We start from the raw sequence: 12,814 nt of genomic DNA, 5'->3' as shown, positions 1-12,814 counted from the left end.
TCCGCACCCCTGGGATCCCTTCATTCCTCGTTCCTGGAGCCTTCTCCGCTCCTCTTCCTTCCTTCTCCCTCTTCCAGGCCTGGGCCTCTGTTACTAGGCCCGCCTCCGGAGCAGAGCTCATGCAGAGCCCCTGCTCCCTGCCACTTCTGCTCAGACTTCTCTGCACTGAACTAAGATGGTGCCCACCTTTTATACTCCCTTCTCAATGCACCCAGGAACTGCTTCCTCCCTGCTCCTGCACTACAGGGTTCCCCTTCCTCAGTGTTCCCTCCCCCCACTCCAGCCAGGGACAGGGACTGTTGTGCCCATCTCAGGGGCATATTGGTCGCCCTGCCCAACGGCAATGTGGTGTAATGCATGCAGGTGTCGGGTCCTGATCCACACTCCATCCTTACCTGAGAGAGTGAGATATCACACCTCTGGGTGAGGTGCAATACGTCTGTAGCAACCGAGCCCTCAGGGTGCTACAGTTCCATTTATCTTCAGCCTAGGTGACGTATTGCGATACAGGGCCGTGATTTTGGCTATAAAAGGGTCCCCTAGACCCCTACCCCAAGCTTTTTAAGAGAATCATATATGGCGTGCCAGGAGACTCTATGGAATGCTTTCTCAGCATCCAACGAGAGTATCTAATTACAAATTTTTAACTGCATCTAGCCCAGGAAATACTTTGTGCCTAGTAGCAGTGTCTGCTAGTGAGCGGATTATCCCGGCTGTTAAGCAAGCTGCACCACCTGTAGTTTAGACACTTAATTTTTTCAAAGGAAATGCTTCGGGACCATGGGATTCTTAGTGAAGAGCATCAGGAGGCACCCCAAGGCATAGGGGCTGGGACTGGCAGTAGGATGCCTTGCGGTGGACAGCCGAGCTCGATCCTTATAAAAGCTTTTTAACTGCAGCAGCTTTAGTGGACGCTACTGGAGCTGAAATTACCGCGGCTGCTGGCATGAGACTTGCCCTCCAATAGATCCTTGTAAATGGATTTAAAGTGTATTCATTCAAATTAGAGAGACAATTTAAATTAAAAAGCTTAGAGCTGCCTCTACCACAGGGGGGCTCGCTCGACCCACCAGCGGACAGGCACCAGTATTGGGAGAGGGGGGCTGGCCGTCAGGGTTCACCGCGGCTCTGGCACAAACCCGGCGACACGGAGGTGGCACGGGCAGGAGCGGACTGGCCGTGTCGGCTTCTCACTTTTTGGATTTTAGAAGGGCATGACATGCCTATATCTGTGTCTCCCCCTCCTTTTACTCCTCCACCTCTTTTATTTTCGCATGACTATATGTACTTGTCACTTTTCCATGTGTTAGTTATGTCTTCTGAGCAGTTTGTCAGCTTTTGGACACCTTTGAAGGTGTTTTCTATGTGTTTCTATGTGTTTTTGTTTGCCTGCCATTGGTTTTAATGGTGTTCGAAGGTGTTCGACGAACAGTTCGGCGAACACACGGGTGTTCGACGAACCGAACCGAACTCGAACACTACGGGGGTGGCTCAACACTAAAGCTGACATCAACCCCAGCCCTATTACCCCACTGCCACTGCTACAGGGCAGTGGGAAGAGCGAGGCTAAGTGCCAGAATTGGCGCATCCTATGAATGCGCCATTTCTGGGGTGGCTGATGGCTGGTGTTTCTAGCCTGGGAGGGGGCCAATATTCATGGAACCCTTCCTGTGCTATTAATATCAGCCCCCAGCTGTCTGCCTAGCCTTTGCTAGCTATTAAAATAGGGGGGACCCCACGTCATTTTTTTGGGGGGGTCCCCCATTTTAATAGCTAGTAAAGGCTAGGTATTCAGCTGGGGGCTGATATTAGTAGCCTGGGAAGCTCGGTGGGTATTACCCCCTTCCTAGGCTTCAAACATCTGCCCCAGTCATCTGCTTAACCTCCGCTAGAGACTAAAATTATGGGGAACCCCACGCCAATTTTTTTTTAATAAATCCTTTATTTTAACACTAAATGACAAGTACAGTAATCAACACTATCACTGTACTTATTATATATGTGACTGATATGTTTCTATCTATCTAATCTATGTGTGATGCTCTATGCTTTATGTTCTAAATTGTCGGGTACCGATGCTGAATTGCCGGCCGGCTTTTTTAAAGAGACGGTGCATGAAAGCACTATTATTTTTTTTAATAAATCCTTTATTTTAACACTAAATGACAAGTACAGTAACCAAGACTGTCTCTGTACTTCATATATATGTGACTGACATGTTTCTATCTATCTAATCTATGTGTGATGCTCTATTCTTTCTGTTCTAAATTGTCGGGTACCGGTGTATGCCGCTGCTGAATTGCTGGTTTTTCATGCTTCACTGTGAGCACTGTTCCCATCGATTTGGGCAAACCACTGTAATGCTACAACCACCATGGCTTTGACATTACAGTGAGTGGCAGACAATCCCTGCATGATGTGAAAATATCCAGTTACGCTTTTGGTGCACGAACAGTTATCAAACATAATCTCGAACAGGCGAATTTTTTACAAATCGTTCGCGTTCGTCGAGCGACTCGAACACCGCCCAAAACAGCTCAAATTTGAGATTGGCGAACAGTTCTTGTCGAACACCGCTCATCTCTAATTATCACTGCCTGGACTACAGCACCTGTGAGCCCTGGTCCGACCACACCCCCTCCTCTGATAAGCAGATTACTGTCAATAGACAATGTACACAGAAAGCTGCTAATCAGTGGTGTTGGCCAGATACGTTTTCTGAACTCTGCTAGATGCTACATCTCTGATTGTGTCACAACTGCTGCACTCAGTAAACTGTGATACATTGTTGGAATTACGGTCTCTTTTCCAACATTAAGCTGATCTCAGATGAGGTAGCAAAAATTCTTTGACCTTTTTCTGCATTAGAATGTGAATTAATTTGACTGGGATTGTGCACATGTATGGAGAGGGCTCAGGAGCTAATATAAAAATTAAAATCACCACCTTTTCCCCTTTAAAATAAAAAAATGATATTGCTGGATCCATAGAAGTACAATCAAAATATAGACTTAATTAATTTATATAGCAAATACAGTAAAAGGGAAAAAATCAAAATGCCAGACTTTTTTCTGATCACCTACCTCCCTACACAAATGCAAACAAAGGGATTAAAATGTTGTATGTATCCCAAAAATATCAGCTCTTCATGCAAAAAACAGGCCCTCACTCAGCTCCATCAACATAAAAATGAAAATGATGATCTTGGAAAATGATGACACAAAGCAAAACATTTTTTTTTACAAAGTGTGGAATTTTTTTTTTCAGGGCTTAAATAGCAAAATAAAAAACATGCAAGTTTGTTATTGCCGAGATTCCACTGACCTGGAGAATCATATGTCCAGGTCATTTTTGCCACACAATAAACAATGAGAAAGTGTATGTTTCTCTCCCTTTTATACAATTTGAATTTTTTTTTCCTTTTTCAGTACATTATATGGCAAAATAAAGGGAGTCATTCAAAACGACAGCTAGTCCCACAAAAAACAAGCCCTCACATGTCTATACAGATGGAAAAATAAAAAAGTTATGTCTGGGAAAAAGGTGAGGATAAAAGAAAAGCATAAAAATGAAAAATCTCCTTGTCCTTAAAAGGTTAATGATGGGTAGCTGACAGATGTAATGAAGCCATCCATCATAAATATACATTTTTACTTTGGTTTAACATTTGGCATCATACATGTTGGTGATGATTAGTGATGAGCGAGTATGTTCTGTTAACCCTTTCACCGAGTATGCTCGGGTTGAGCACCGAGTAGTTACAGCTGCTCGGTGATATGTTTGAATCACTCCTGTGGGCATGATTTGTGACTGTTTGATAGCTTTAGTACATGTAAGGAATGTCTATTTCTTACACATTCCTCACATGTATTAAAGTTGTCAAACAGTCGCAAATCATGCACACGGGAGTGATTCAAACATATCACCGAGCAGCTGTAACTACTCGGTGCTCGGCCCGAGCATACTCGCCGAAACAGAACATACTCGCTCATCACTAGTGATGATATGTTGGTATCACAAACAAATTACGGAAGTAATATCATTTAACAGATATTTTTACTGTAAGTCCTAAGTGGTAACAACATAAATTTGCCAAATTACCTTTTTTTCGTGGTGTTTAGAATTTTTGTCATCTTCGCAGGGCTGATTGTAGTTTGTTTTGCTGCCTGAGGAAAAAAAATGAAGTGGTGTGTGTAGGTTCACATTCACACTGTGGCCATTTAACAAATAACACTTAAGATGAAAGCAAAATGACAAAATACCCTGTGTATAGTAAATAAACAGTAAGGCTGCGTTCACATATTGCGTATTTCCCTGCGCTTTTTTACGCGCGTGTATTTTCCTGCTTTTTTTACCTGCGTTTTTTTACGCAGGTAAAAAAGCACCTCCATTCACACACTGCATTTTTTTATGGCGGTGCAGGAGAAATGAAGTGTGACGAGCATGGACACCTGTATGTAATGTAATGTATGTGTCTGTATGTGTATGTATGTAATGTAATGTAATGTATGTGTCTGTGTGTCGTGTGTGTACTGTCTGTGTCTATGTGTCTGTGTGTCCTGTGTGTGCTGTCTGTGTCTATGTGTCGTGTGTGTGAGTGTCCCCCTAGCAGTGTATGTACAGACAGCTTCTGGCTGCAGTACATACACTGTTTAAGTTATTAAAAGACAAAAACTATTGATACTCTGACTGATAGCTGTCCATTCTTGCATAATCAATGCTTGCATTTTGCCAGAATTTGCTGGTTTTTGTTTGTCCACCCGTCTCTTGATGATTGACCACAAGTTCTCAATGGGATTAAGATCTGGGGAGTTTCCAGGCCATGGACCCAAAATCTCTATGTTTTGTTCCATGAGCCATTTAGTTATCACCTTTGCTTTATGGCAAGGTGCTCCATCTTGCTGGAAAAGGCATTGTTGGGCGACAAACTGCTCTTGGACGCTTGGGAGAAGTTGCTCTTGGAGGACATTCTGGTACCATTCTTTATTCATGGCTGTGTTTTTAGGCAAGACTGTGAGTGAGCCGATTCCCTTGGCTGAGAAGCAACCCCACACATGAATGGTTTCAGGATGCTTTACATATGGCATGAGACAAGACTGGTGGTAGCGCTCACCTGTTCTTCTCCGATTAAGCTGTTTTCCAGATGTCCCAAACAATCGAAAAGGGGATTCATCAGAGAAAATGACTTTGCCCCAGTCCTCAGCAGTCCACTCCCTGTACCTTTTGCAGAATATCAGTCGGTCCCTGATGTTTTTTCTGGAGAGAAGTGGCTTCTTTGCTGCCCTCCTTGAAACCAGCCCTTGCTCAAAGAGTCTCCGCCTCACAGTGCATGCAGAAGCACTCACACCAGCTTGCTGCCATTCCTGAGCAAGCTCGGCACTGCTGGTAGTCCGATCCCGCAGCTGAAACAGTTTTAAGATACGGTCCTGGCGCTTGCTGGTCTTTCTTGGGCGCCCTGGAGCCTTTTAGACAACAATGGAAGCTCTCTCCTTGAAGTTCTTGATGATGCGATAGATTGATGACTGAGGTGCAATCTTTGTAGCTGCGATACTCTTCCCTGTTAGGCCATTTTTGTGTAGTGCAATGATGGCTGCACGTGTTTCTTTAGAGATAACCATGGTTAACTGAAGAGAAACAATGATACCAAGAACCAGCCTCCCTTTAAAGTGTCCAGTGATGTCATTCTTACTTAATCATGACTGATTGATCGCCAGCCCTGTCCTCATCAACACCCACACCTGTGTTAATGGATCAATCACTAAAACGATGTTAGCTGCTCCTTTTAAGGCAGGAGTGCAATGATGTTGAAATGTGTTTTGGGGGTTAAAGTTCATTTTCTGGGCAAATATTGACTTTGCAAGTACAGTAATTGCTGTTAAGCTGCTCACTCTTTGACATTCAGGAGTATATGCAAATTGTCATTACAAAAAATGAAGCAGTAAACTTTGGAAAAATTACTATTTGTCTCATTCTCAATACTTTTGGCCATGACTGTACAGTTGTGCTCAAAAGTTTACATACCCCGGCAGAATTTTTCCTTTCTTGGCCTTGTTTCAGAGAATATGAATGATAACAAAAAAACTTGTTCTCCACTCATGGTTATTGGTGGGTGAAGCCATTTATTGTCAAACTACTGTGTTTTCTCTTTTTAAATCGTATTAATAAATGATAACTGAGGCCTACTGCCTTTTTGGAGTAAGGTAGGAAAACAATTGCATGGAGAAAGTTTTCAGCTTTCATGGGCTACCACGGGAAATGTACCACAGTCATGGACTGACTCACATTTCCGTTATATATTTACACCACTTTTGTGGAGTAAATTATGTTGAATTTTCTAGCCGTACACACCTATGTTCTCATCCAATGAAACCCTGTCCTTTTTTTAAATATAGGTAATTACTGTGGTAAAAACTCCAAAGGTGCTTTAATTCGGCAGTAATTTAAACAATTTTACTCTAGAATTCCCTATGTATAGGAGGTGACACCTGTCAGTCCAGCAAAGGTACAAGTTTAATTAACACCTTTCCTGTACAGGTGTCAATTGACTCTCCACTTCTGTAGAGGTGTCAGTCACACCCCAAAAACATAGCACCAGCACAGCAGGTGAAAGAAGTATGCATCTGTGAATGCATATTAGCTAGTCAGTGAATAAAAATGCTAGGACAGGTAGGGCCTTATATCTATCATTAGAGTAGGCCATCAGAGAGGGCCCATCAGGGAATCAGGGCTTCCTAGTAGGCAAGTCGAAGCCAGCTCTTGCCCACTATAGTATTTATAAAGCATCATGTTATACAGAAGCTAACATTTATATGAAATCATACAAGTTATACATTGATCAATTATTAAATAATTAGTTTGGGATCATAATAAAAATTCCATGTCCCACTTTAAAATAATACAAGAATGTATAGCATAATCAATTTTCCTCTGTCCTAGTTAACCTTTTTTATCTGAATGCAATCACATTTGATAAAATAATGTCAAGGAGCCTTAAAATTCTAATGGTGGAGATTTGTAACATTACTGTAAAAGCCATCAAGAAAACCCTGTATGGGCAGAATAATCTCTCCATATTTATCAGACAGCCACTGTTAGTTCATTTACTGTATTTATATATGTATTATATGTACAGTGGGGAAAATAAGTAGTTGATACACTGCCAATTTTGCAAGTTTTTCACCAACAAAGAATGGAGAGGTCTGTAATATTTATCATAGGTACACTTCAACTGTGAGAGACAGAATCTAAAAAAATCACAATGTATGATTTTGAAATAATTAAATTGCATTTTATTGCATGAAACAAGTTTTTGATCACCTACCAAAAAGCATGAATTCTGGCTCTCACAGACTTGTTTGTTTTTCTTTAAGAAGCCCTCCTACTCCGCATTTATCACCTGTATTAATTGCACCTGTTTGAACTAGTTACCTGCATAAAAGACACATGTTCACACATTCAATCAATCACACTCCAACCTCTCCACCAAACAGCTGTCTAAGGAAACCAGGGACAAAATTGTAGACATGCACAAGGTTAGGATGGGCTACAGGACAATAGGCAAACAGCTTGGTGAGAGGGCAACAGCTGTTGGCACAATTATTAGAAAATGGAAGAAACACAAGATGACTGTCAATCTTCCTGGGCTCCATGCAATATCTCCCCCTCATGGGCTAAGGATGATTCTGAGAAAGGTCAGGGATTAGCCCAGAACTACATGAGAAGATCTGGTCAATGACCTGAAGAGAGCTAGGACCACAGTCTCAAAAATTACCTTTAGTAACACACTACGCCGTCATGAATTAAAATCCTGCAGGGCACGCAAGGTCCTTCTGCTCACACCAACACATGTCCAGGCCCATTTGAAGTTGACCAATGACCATCTTGATGATCTGGAGGAGGCATGGGAGAAGATCATGCAGTCAGATGAGACCAAAATAAAACTTTTTGGTATCAATTACACTCGCCGTGTTTGGAGGAAGAAGAAGGATGAGCACAACCCAAAGAACATCGTCCCAACCATGAAACATGGTGAGGGAAACATCATACTTTAGGGGTGCTTTTCTGCAAATGGGACAGGAAGACTGCCCTGTATTCAAGGGAGGATGGATGGGGTCATGTATTGCAAGATTTTGGCCAACAACCTCCTTCCTTCAGTAAGAGCATTGAAGACGGGTCATGGCTATGTCTTCCAGCAAGACAATGGCTCAATACACACCGCCAGGGCAACAAAGGAGTAGCTCCATTAAAAGCATTTCAAGGTCCTGGAGTGACCTAGCCAGTCTCTAGACCTCAACCCAATAAAAAATCTTGAAGGGAGCTGAAACTCAATGTTGCCCAGCAACAGCCCCGAAACCTAAAGGATCTGGAGAAGATCTGTAGGCATTGGCCAAAATCCCTGCTGCAGTGTATGCAAACTTGGTCAAGAACTACAGGAAATGTCTGACTTCTGTAATTGTAAACAAAGCATTCTGTACTAAATATTAAGTTCTGTTTATCTATCAGATACGTATTTCATGCAATAGAATGCAAATTAATTATGTAACATTCAATGTGATTTTCTGGATTTTTTTTAAGATTCTGTCTCTTACAGTTGAAGTGTACCTATGATAAAAATTACAGACTTCTCCATTCTTTGTAGGTAGGAGAACTTGAAAAATCGACAGTGTGTCAAATATTTATTTTCCCTACAGAATACGCACTTCACATGTACAGCACCATGAAATCAATGGTGCGTTAAAAATAAATCATAATAATAATACTTATTACTATTTTAACCTAGTCTATTCTTGAAGAATACAAAATCAGTGTGGATTTTTTTATGTACAATATGATAACACTAATATAGTGCATGGGTGAATCATGTTTAGAAAAATAAGAAAAATATAATTACCTTCATTACCTCTTTTCACAATATATTGATATACAGCACCAATATTTAAGAGCTCTCAGTTTTGATAATCAACATACAAAATGAAAAATCATGAAGCTAACATTAACCCCTTTAGAACTAATTCTGTTTTCACCTTCTCACCAGCGTCATTTTATAAAGTAATAACACTGGAACGTTTCAATATATCCCAGTGATTCTGAGACTATTTTTTGTCACATGTTGTATTTCATCTTAGTATTAAATGTTGGTCAATATGATTTGCATTTATTTATGAAAATATCAAAAATTTGACAAAAATGTAAAAATTTCACAATTTTCAAACTTTTATTTTTTTATGCTCTGAAACCAAATAGTTGTACCATACAAAACAGATAATAAATAGCATTTACCAGCAAATTTTTTGTTAGACGTTAAAAGGGTTCAAAGTTAATCAGCAATTTTTCATTTTTCCAACAAAATTTACAAAACCAATTTTTTTAGGGATCACATTACATTTGAAGTGACTTTGAGGGGCTTATGTGACAGAAAATGCCCAAACATGACACCCTTTCAAACACTGTACACCTCAAAGTGATCAAAACTACATTCAAGAGTTTTATTAACCCTTTAGGTGCATTACAGGAATTAAAGCAATGTGGAAGCAATAAATGAAAATTTTTATTTTTTCCCACAAAAATGTTGCTTTTGCCCCAAATTTTTCATTTTCAGAAGGGAAACAAAATAAAATAGACCATACAATTTGTTGTTTAATTTCTACTAAGTACACAGATATCCAATATGTGTTGGAAAACTACTGTTTGGGAGCACAGTAGGGCTTGGAAGGGAAAGAGCACCATTTTACTTTTGAAACACAAAATTGGCTGAAATAGATAATGGACTCATGTCACGTTTGCAGAACCCCTGATGTGCCTAAACAGTGGAAACACCTCACAAGTGACCCCATTTTAGAAACTACACCACTTGAGGAATTTATCTAGAAGTGTCTTGAATATTTTTAACCCTCAGGCGATTCACAGAATTATATAACAATGGCATTGGCAAGTGGAAAATTACCTTTTTTTCATGAAAAAATATTGTTTTGGCTCCAAGTTTTTAATTCTCATAGGGGATAATAGGAGAAAATGAATGATAAATAAGAGCTCCTGAGTTGCTGAAATAGCAGAGCCCCCCATATGTGACCCCATTTAACAAGCTACACTTGTTAATGAATTCATCTAAGGGTACAGTGATCGTATTGACTCCACGGGTTTGTCACAAAATGTTATAGCATTGGGCAAAGAAATAGTGATGGGCGAACCCGTCACAGTTTTTTAAAAGTTTAGTTTCAGGTACCAGAACAGTACCCGAACCCGAACACAGACCCCATTCAAACCCCAATTCACCTAGTTTCCAGTAGTCTCCCATCCGCCGGTACCTGTACTGTGCTGAATGTTAAAAAAATAAAATAAAACACATTATACTCACCTACACCTTGTCCCCGATGTTTGCCACCCCTGCAAAAATAAAAATTAAAAAAACACCATATACGCACCTTACACCTAATCCCCAAAGCACACGATCAACTGTAATAAATCTAAAATAATAAACCAACCTCATCCTTACCTTTCCGACGCAGTCCAAATAACGAGTGTCCCATGAAGATTCCATGAACAGAGCAGCCACATTGTATGTGACCGCTCTGTTCATTTGCTGGTAATACACTGACTCAGTGTATTCCTGGCAAATGAGGTCTGCGCATCAGCGAACTTGCGCTGTGAAAGTCAAAGTAAAAAAAAAGTGAAAATAAATATTTAAATAAAAATAATAAACACATATACTCACCTATCACTTACCTGCACCCTGTCAGTGTATACAGTTCTGCCTTCTACAGCAGTGATATCAGTGATTGCTGATGTCACTGCTGTAGAAGTGACCCGTATCGCCATGGGACAATCGTTGGCGGTAATCGTGGACTGCGTTGTGATGGCGGACAGATGAGGGATATTGTTGTTTGTTATTTAACTTTTTTTCAGAAGATCGATGGCTTCGTGGACAGCGTACAATAAAAACTTTTTTTAAAACATGTGTTTTCTATTTCATTAAAATACTTTATTCTGGCCTTGTATTTATTGAAAAAGCGCCAACAGCTTTACTACACGGTTAGTAATGGGGGCGTCTTACAGATGCCGTTCATTACTAAACTGGGTTTCACATCAGCTGCCAATACAAGCATTATGTGAACCCCAACCCCGTTACCCCACTCGCCACCCAGGGCATTGGGAATAGCGGATGCTAAGCGCCAGATTTGGTGCATCTTATGGATGAGCCATTTCTAGGACTGCTGAGGGGTGATATTAATAGCCATGGAGGGGGCTAGTTTCCATGGCCCCTTCCCTGGTTATTAATATCAGCCCTCAGCAGTCTGTTTAGCCTTTTCTGGTTAGATTTTATAGGGGGACCACATGTAAATTTTTTCTGGGGTCCCCCTGTAATCTAGCCAGTAATGGCTAAGCAAACAGCTGCAGGCTGATATTAATAGTCAGGTAACATCTTTGGCTAATGGCCCCTTCCCCCGCTGCTAATATCAGCCCCCAGAGGTCGTCTTTCCCTCTGCTGGTTATAAAAATGACGCGGGAGCCCACGCCATTTTTTAAAAAAAATTTAGGCTCTGTGCCCATGATCCTGATGTAGCAGCGCTTTGGACGCATATTTTTGCTGGGTCTAAAACGTTGCATTCTATTTACCGCAGGTAAATTCACTGAACTTTGCGTATTTACCGCATTCAATACAATCTAGTGGTCAAACTTCTGTTGCGGAGACTAATGACTCTGTAAGAGAATTTGACCTGCTGCGGTCCTGAAAGACGTGCTGCATGTCAGTGTCCTCGGGTGATCCGCAGCCTCTGATGCACACATAGTGGGCATGGGATTTCTAGAGATCCCATCCACTATGCTGTAACATCTGGACACTGTGGGTTTGATGCTGTAAAAACACACAGTGTCAAACCTGCAGCTGCTCCTGATCATGGCAACATACCCAAACTCACCCACAGCATGTCAAGTTCTGTAGCGGACATGCTAGTCGCCACTACAGATTTTGACCAATTGAAGTGTCATTATATGCGGTGGATTTACATGACAACAAAAGTGCGGCATTATAACATCATCTTTTGGATGCTGCAAAAATATGATGCATCTAAAGAGCTGCTGAATGCTGATTGGGGGGACGTAGCGGCTAACCAAACAGCTGTGAGCTGTTAATAATGGCCAGGGACCATGTTTGCCTAATGGCACCTTCCCAGGCTAAAAATAGCAGCTTACAGCTGCTGCATAAATTACGTGAATGGAAATGCTAATGACATTGGTTGAATGGGATCAGCTGACACCCAGCTCTTTTGTTTGGTGATGACAAGGTGTCAATCAGACCTTTTCATCACCAAACCTATTTAAAGTAAAGTAAAGAGTAAAATAAACACACAGACACAGAGTAAACACTTTATTTGAAATACAACTGAAACATTCTTTAATCACTTAAATTATATACTCACCCCAGTTCTGACGGTAATCCAAGGGTTTAAACACCAAACCACCAAATAACTTTATTTAGCTCAAAAAAGCATTCATTGATGTACAAAAACTCTTCAAAAAAAGCTTGAAAAAAATGCATCAAAAACCGTGTAAAAAACGTGCTAAAATCGCGGTAAAATCGCGACAAAAGCGCAGGCAATAACGCATATTGGACGCATATTTTTGATGAGTCCAAAACTTTGCATTCTATTGAACGGAGGTAAATCCACGTGTGTTCACTGAACACAGGCAACAGCATGCATCAAAATTGTGGTAAAATCGAGGTAAAATTGCAGTAAAACCGTGGCAAAAAACAGGTAATAAAACACGTCAAAATAACGGCAAAATGACGGTAAAACTGCGCCAAAACTGCAGGCAA

This window comes from Phyllobates terribilis, unplaced genomic scaffold (genome assembly GCF_046119375.1).
Source record: "Phyllobates terribilis strain yellow unplaced genomic scaffold, ASM4611937v1 Scaffold_4__5_contigs__length_816908805, whole genome shotgun sequence".
NCBI classification, from domain to species: Eukaryota; Metazoa; Chordata; class Amphibia; order Anura; family Dendrobatidae; genus Phyllobates; species Phyllobates terribilis.
The sequence above is the reverse complement of the archived record's forward strand: the minus strand, read 5'-3'. Positions refer to the sequence as shown.